An 8,363-nucleotide genomic window follows, 5' to 3' on the forward strand; every position below is an offset into this window, starting at 1 on the left:
ATCCCGGAGGCTAGGCAGCAAAGCGAACCGCAATAAATCAGAGTGCAAGAAACAGAATGTCAGAACGAATGAAGGTTAAGTTTTTCAGTTTTTTATATCAAAGAAGAAAGGAAGAAAGTACAGAAAGAGGCGCCGAAACGGGCGCTAAGAAAGAAGGCAATGAAACCAGTATTCAGTGAGGCCTAATCTAGGAGTCGGTCAAGCACAATAACCACAGTTATAATCAGAACAATAGGGATACTAAGAAGGGTGGGAGAAGGAAACACAGGATAATAAGGATATCAAACCGTCAGTCGGAATCATGGGCTATGGGGACAAGTGTTCTTCCTGTGGAGCAGGTTCTGGAGGTATGCAAATGTCACCCCTGTACTCATTTCAAGCACCCCACAATTTCTGCCATTTTTTAGGTTTACCCCTGGCAACATAAACAGTCTTTTCCCGGAACATACACCAATCCATATTGGCCTTCCACTGTACCACCTTCGGGGCAGTCGTTGCTCCCCACATCTGTGCAATGTCCCGCTTCGCAACCATATTCCCAAGGGTCACCCATTGGGTCTGGGCAATGTTGTAGTCCGTCGGGCCCCAGATATTTAAGAGGCATCTTCGGGCCTCCGCGTGTATTTCCACCCCAGTGACCTCGCTCATGATCGCGTGCACCCGCCTCCAATAAGAAGCTATTGCATTGCATTCCCATATGATGTGCATGAAGGTGGCGAGAGCACCACAACCACGCCTACAGAGGCCATCAGCAGAATGTCCCATGTTTATAAGCCTGGGGCCCGTGACATAGACTCTATGCAAAATCTTTAGCTGTACCAACCGAAGACGGGAGGGGATAGCAACCTCCTTGGGGGATGACACAGCACATTGCCAGTCTTCGTCGTCTATCTCTATCCCGTCCCGTACCCACTGGTCCCGCACCCCCAGGAGGAGATCTGTGCGAACATTGATAATCTTCTTATATGTCAAGGAGATAGCACTGTCCGGCATATGGCCATCCAGTACTCGATCCTCCAAGGGAGAACTATCGGGAACCTCCTCACCCTCCGGCATGACGGACAATAGTGCATGTCTCAGCTGAGCGTACCGGAAATATTCTGTCTCACCCAGCTGAAACTCCGACTGTAGTTGGGCAAAAGACTTTACCTCCCCTCGCGACATCATGTCCTCCACCCTGGAAATGCCAATCAAGTCCCACTTGTCAAAGCCTTTAGTGTGCCATAGTTTACCCAGTACATCAGAATTGTAAAGTGGGGTCGCCTTTGTAAGCCTGTCCTTCCACCCCTGTGCCTTTGTGATCGCTCTCCAGATGTGCACAGCAGTTTTCGTTGGCCCAGACATCCGCCTATCAAGAGACCTCGTATACAGCGCCCTATGATATTTCCCGCCGTCCAAAAGCCACCGATCCATGGCGTACCCCGGACTATCCACAGGGCCATATAGGCCATGATTAATGGCTGCCAACTGAGAAGCCCAGTAATATCTTCGCACGTCATTCAGCGCTATCCCCCCATCGTACCACGGGAGCGTGAGCTTCGTGATAGCAATGCGGGGCCGACCATCCCAAAGTAGGGCACGTTGCAAGCTCTCAATCTCACCAAAGTATCGGGCCGGGACCGGGTCCTGAGTGTTTTGCAGGGCATAAAGAAATCTGGGCAAGGACATCATCTTGAATAGCGCCGCGCGCCCAAGCAGGGAAAGCGGAAGTTTACGCCACCCCTCCACATCCCGCCGGAGGCGAAGAAGAGGGGGATGCAAATTATTCTCGTAGCCCGCTTTAGGGTCAGTGGAGACGTAAATACCCACATATTTGAATCCCTGTCTAGCGACTTGTATGCCGCAGCCTCTCGGGAGGCGAGGCGTCCCCCCTTTCAGGACATACAGATGCGACTTCGACCAGTTAATAACCAAGCCAGAATACTGGCCAAAGAGTCGAAGCACGTCGCAGGCCACGATGAGAGACTTGCAAGGGGAAGTGAGATACAGAAGGATATCATCTGCGTATAATGACACTCGGTCCTCGAAGTCAGGGGACCATCGGATGCCATGTATGTCTGGGTGGTTGCGTAGCCATGCCGCCAATGGTTCGAGCGCAAGTGCGAACAAAAGGGGCGACAGAGGACAACCCTGCCTGGTGCCCCTCTGGAGAACAAAAGGTGCCGAAACTCAACCATTGACCGCTACATTAGCCAGCGGGCTAGCATACAGAAGTTTGACCCACCCTACAAATTCCGGACCGAAGCCGAGCTTCGCCAACACTGCCCACAGGTAACTCCATTCAAGCGAGTCGAAAGCCATCGTGGCATCCAACGACGCCAGGACAGCTGGCTCCTCAAGCATGTGGGCCCTGGCCAGGGCTCCGTGAAGTCTCCGAAGGTTAAGAGCAGTGTTGCGGTGTGGAATAAAGCCCAACTGGTCCGGGTGCACTAAGTCGCCAATGACGCCAATCAGTCGGTTGGCGAGCAATTTGGCTAGTATCTTAGGCTCCGAGGGTGTAGGTAGTGCATAGAGAAAGGGTGAGTTATAGTTAATGTAGTGTGGTGAGTGAGGTGACAAGACTGTGTACGGAAGTGCTTGAGTGATATAACCTGAAAGTAATATGAACATGTTGTGTAAATGCTAATTACAACATTTGGTTGTGCATTGTAAGATGTGTTGGCAGAAATAAGATAGAAAGAAGTGCAGTATCAAGCACCAGTGCCCTTTCAAATCACTCTTTTGTCCATATGAATCTTGTGATGCCCATTTATAACAGGTTTGCAACACTGCTAAATCTGGAAGCATGTGACTGACTAAATAATACCTTAAAAACCCAACCTGAACTAGAGAATACCAACAACATAGCAAATACAGTTAATGATTTAAACTACGTAAAAATAATGTCCTGGAATATAGTGGGCTATAATCAGAAAAGAGCTGACCCTGATTGGCTAGCATTGGTAACACAGCATGATATCATATGCTTTCAAGAAACATGGGAAATTGGTCACATCCATATAGACAGCTATTCCTCCTACCAAAGACTTGCAGCACCCTCTGCTGCTGGTCGACATAGTGGGGGACTAGTAACCCTTGTGCCTAATGCAGTGGGACCTAAGATAAAGATGTTTGTAGCCTCTTCACCTTACTATCAACTACTATTATGGGAAGTATCTAAAGAGCAGGAAAGGGTGCAATTGGATTATTGTCAATTTCTACAACAACAACTTCGGTATTAATATGACAACAGTATTTGCCCCCCTGGAAAGGGATATAAACCTGCTCATTAATTCCCATCCAAAAACCTAGATATAAACTGGATGGGTGATTTTAACTCACATAACTGGACGCAAATGGCCACAACAGCCTGAAATATGATTGATAATTATGGGGAGTGCCCTCTTCATTGTAATCATAACGAGTATGGAATTAGTCTTAATAGACCATTAATAACCCTCAATCTTGAAAATATTAACCTTCGCAACAATATCACAGGCCACTTGCATCCTACGTTCTCCTCTGGGTCTTACTGCACAGTGTCAGACTGTTTACTGACTTCTGAGACTAGTGGAGCATGTTTCTTGCATTCACAAATAACTTTTTTTGCTTTTAGTGACCATGCGGTGATCACTACGTATATGCAAAGGGCCCAATGACCAAAATCTACTCAGAATCCTTTACCTAGACCCCTTACTGGGAAGAAAAATGGAGTCACTCTAATAATAATATTAATAATAATAAAGTAGCTTATAAAGCGCCTGGTTACGCCATCCCGGCGTGTCCCCGCGCTGTGGAGAGAAACCGCAGGCAGCATTAACACCTCCCCCGCCCACACCTTAGCTTTATAAGTTGTACAGGTGAGTTTTGAGAAGACTTCTGAACTTGGCCTCCGATCTTTCTAGTCTGAGGCACATCGGGAGTCTGTTCCAGCGTAGAGCCGCTACGACTCCAAAAGATCTACCTCCCATTTTAACTCTTTTTACACGAGGAATCGTCAGCTGGCCTGTCCCTTCTGAGCGTAAAGCTCTACTCAGCTCATACCTATGTATCAGGTCTTGGAGATAGGATGGTGCTTTATGCCATAATATCCGATGGCATATTAGGAGAGATTTATACATGACCCTCTTCTTGACTGGTAACCAGTGTACAGCCGCTAGAGCAAGCTTAGGAGTTGCTCTTTTTGGGAGTCTCAGGACTAGTCGAGCGGCCGCATTTTGAAGAACTTGCAGACTCTAAAATGGGAAAAAGTTTAGTACCCAAAAGTTTATTGGAGGTGTTCTTTTTAAAATGAGAGACAACATTGATTAGTGCTTAGATTTAAATCCATTTGTTATAACAACACTTTTAGCCTTTAATAGCATTTTTGTGGGAATCAAAAGAAAGTTTTTTTGGTCCAAAGACACACAACCCACAATGGTAGGCAAAGTAGTTTATTGGTGTTTCTTCAAAAGCCCTAAGATTACTCCATCTGGCTTGGGATCGATCCCACGAGACATCACCCTGGTGAGATCTCTGCATTATAAATACGAATCAGCAAGATTACGGGCATTTGAAAGAGGAGGCATGAGAAAATTACAAAAAACAGCCGTACTGCGTGGTGGTAAAAGGTTCTGGATTGTAATAAATGCCCATTTTTTAAAAGCAGATACAGACATTACCCTTCAAAACAGTATTTGGGAATGATGAGGGGGCACCCACTTTGTCTATAGTCCTACCAGTACATCCCTTACAAAGCCACTTACCATTTAACCTTGAAGTAATAAATCATGCCTTGACACAGTGCAATAGGCTAAATGCACCGGGCCCTGATGGAGTCCCGGTAGATTTCTTCCTAGATAACCGGTAACTTTGGGCCCCGCTAATAGTATGTATAAGTATAGCTATGCATTGCAAATGTAATTTTATTCTTTATTTTTTGGATAGTGAACTCTCTTATTTTTCTCTTTAAGGATCCGGAAGCAGTGAAGGAAAAGGCAAAAGCGCTTCTGGAAGCATTAAAGCTTGTGCCTGTAAGTCATCAATATTTTAATATCCATTCTCAAAGATTCAGTGTGCATATATGTCAATTGAAGGAATGACCCTAAGAGTCAGGATTCTCATCCAGACAATACTCACACCCTATTATGACTTTGATATCATTGAAATCTTGGAATTCTCAATGTTAGCCCTATTAAATGGAAAAGTACACTATTGTGCATTAGCCATTCGTATGATTTTTAATGCCATCCCCTGTAAATACTCCCACTAGATGTCATTATTGTAGCATATGTCTTTCTACTTTCATGATGCCCCATTTGTCTGTGTATTGCAGCACTATACCCAGATGGGAAACAACCATTACAAAGCAATCATTACAACGCACTTGTTTTACAACACAGCTGTTTGATCATGACTGCATTTACATTGCATGCCATTACAACGCAGGTATTACAAGTCAAGTCACTACAACGCATGCCATTACAAAGCATACCATTACAACACATGCCATTACAACGCATACCATTACAAGACATGCCATTCCAATGCTTTACAAGGTAAGTAATGGAGATTGTTTTAGTTTTAGGGTGGGTATGGGTTTGGGGTACATGGGAATAGTAATTTTTACCCCTACACTATCCAACGCTTACCCTACTGTTGCACTCACTGGAGTGGGAATAGTAATTTTAACCCCTACACTATCCAACAATTAACCTACTGTTGCATTCACCGTAGTAGTAACAGTAATTTTTACCCCTACACTATCGAACACTTACCCTTCTGTTACCCTAAAAGTATTATGCATTGTAATGGTATATGTTGTAATGGTATGCATTGTAATGGAATGCATTGTAAAGGTAGTTTTAAAAATGCGTAGTAATGGCATGCGTTGTAAAACCATGGGATGTAATGGTAGTTGCTAACTAAAAACTGTGTTGTAAAAGTGTGCTTTGTAAATGTTTGTGTTGTAATGTCATATATTCTACCCAGACACAAGCAAGCACAGTCACACATATTCAAGCATGCACTTTTACACAAGAATACCTGTATTCACACAAATGCTGAATGACAGGGTGAGTTATTAAATACATAGATTGACAACCACCTGATGGGTGGGTGATTTGTGTATGATTTCAGTAATTTTCTGAAAACACATAGTACATGGGTGTCATTCCTCCTTTCAGAGGGCCAGGGGAAAGCAGGAGCTACTGGGCCCATCCATATGGGTTAAGGACTTTTACTCCTGATGTCCTGGAGCTCCGATTTCTTTTGATCCTGATCAGCTAAGCCTAGTACCCCTTCAGTACTTGACTCTCAGTAGCAGTGTAGGTCGAGCCGCCCAAGGCTTCTCAGGGGTAAGTTAGATGCATCGGGTGAACACAGTCTCACAACTCAAAATATGTTCAATAGCAGCAATAACTGATTGTCCAATCAAATCCTTGCGTTCATATACAATCACAAAGTATAACATGGCATACACAAATAATACACACAGTCCCATGAGGTTGGGGCTCTAGTGTTCCATAGATGGGTCCTTGATTCCCACTTCCCTCTCACTACTGGTAGTTGCTATTCCCCATTTGCTATAGGTGACATTCATGTGAAGCCCCCCTAGTAATCATAGTCTCAGGAGGCCCACTATGACTCTTCCAAAAGTCAAACATGTTCCAGCACCTAAAGCACTATGTGGCAGAACAAGGTTCTCTGGGGCCTTCCGGACCTGTGATCAGTCTTCTAAGCTCCTACAGGGGTTGATCTACCAGAGTCCCTGGGAGCATTTCTGCATCATACGTTGCAGAGAGCTGGAGCAGATGCTGATGGAGAGTAGCACTCAGCTCTGCAGGGACAGAGGAAAGGTTTCCAAGACGCTTCCACTGGTGAGGCAGTAAGTTCCTCTGATCCTCCTAACAAGTGAGGGAGACAGAAACGTGGCTTTTGATCCTATGGTGGAGCTCAGGCCTGCACAGGTCAGCACAGCATCCTCTCACCTCGACAATCACTTAACTAGGCAATGTCCCTTGTTCTTTGCAGTTTCCCCATCTGGTGTATGATGTTAATGACCTTAATCCACACACTGGCAACATCCCGATCAGCATGGCAGTAAATTTGTCTTCGCAGCAGTCACTATAGCAAACAGGGTCCCTGGCTTCACTTAGCACATTGACTATGGCCCCATCTGCTTGACAGTAATCATCATGATAGCCCCCTCTGGCAAACAGGGTCACTGAGTTCACTCTGCACATGGGCTACAGCCGCGATTAGCATGACAGTAATGTTCACAGCGGACCCCTATGACATACGGCACAATCATTGCAGCAACTATTTACTCAGTTCTCACTGTGGGGATCGACTTGCCAAAATCCCTGTCTGAAACACTCTCCCTCCAAGCACTCTCCTGATCTTCATTGAGTACATTGATCTTGCAAAACAGACAGGGATGGGTGCTCCAGGCTCTAGGGGCAAGTGGTCTTGGATTCCTTTAGTGATGTCCCAGTCACTAGTTGGGAGGCTGGCAGGCCTTAGCCTCCAATCCTCATCACAGGCAAAAGTCAGACAGAACTTCCTTCTTCCACAGCCCAACTGACTGCTTGACAGTTGACAGTTTTGGAAGTCTCAAGTTCCTATTCTTATGGTTCATTTACAAACACAAAATGTGATTTAGAGGCTTTGAAGTTAGTATTGGAAGCGTGCGTCCCCAATATCTGCCCTGATTTTTTGCCAGAGAGCAATCTATCACAGCAGGAGTGACTCCAAATCTAGTAGAAGCACAATACAGGCCATTGGAGTTATTAGAGGCTCATATCTGGATGTCGGCCAGAGTGGTATGTGCATCAAAATGCTAAGTTGCACCACAGCTTTACTTTTTATGATTCTTTTACCTGCACCAACTCCTCCCTCAGATGTGCCCAGGCCACTTTCCAGTCACCTATCCCTAAACCAAAAGCTGTTTGAAGTGTACTAAAGACCCCAGCTCTTCTTCTTCCAGGGTGTGTCTCTCTCAGCTCTCAGGAATGCAGCAATATACAAATCTATCTGGGAAAACACTTCTATCTCCCCATGCTCCGCCAGTCAGTCCTGGGTCTCGCAAAAGTAAATCCAGTATGTATCCTTGGCAATAAAGGGAAAGCTGAATGTGACAAACACTGGGGCTCCCACTACTCAGGGTATGAAATGTACCACCGTTGGTCACTCTTATTTGATATTGTTACATTTTTACAATGCTCAATACCACCCAAACAATTTAGCACATTCAGGTCATGGGGTTGCTACTAAGAAAATTGCAGGGTACTAACATACTATCAGTGGACATTGTGGCGGATAGAGACTTTAATGTCTTTTGTGTGGGGATCCCAGGGTGAGGGGGTAACAGGAGGGGGCAACAGCCTGTATGTTACTATCGAGCC

General features: G+C 45.4%; 1 long non-coding RNA gene across 1 annotated transcript in view; it reads left to right on the forward strand.

Annotated features, from left to right (window-relative positions):
* The window catches only part of LOC147703277 (uncharacterized), a 45,766-nt gene extending 40,774 nt beyond the window's left edge, over window positions 1-4,992 (forward strand). The window contains exon 3 of the long non-coding RNA XR_015297287.1: window positions 4,932-4,992. This is a non-coding gene — a long non-coding RNA (uncharacterized LOC147703277). The remainder of the gene's footprint in view (window positions 1-4,931) is intronic.
* The last annotated feature ends 3,371 nt before the right edge of the window (window positions 4,993-8,363 follow it).

Source organism: Lissotriton vulgaris, chromosome 7 (assembly GCF_964263255.1).
Source record: "Lissotriton vulgaris chromosome 7, aLisVul1.2, whole genome shotgun sequence".
NCBI lineage: Eukaryota > Metazoa > Chordata > Amphibia > Caudata > Salamandridae > Lissotriton > Lissotriton vulgaris.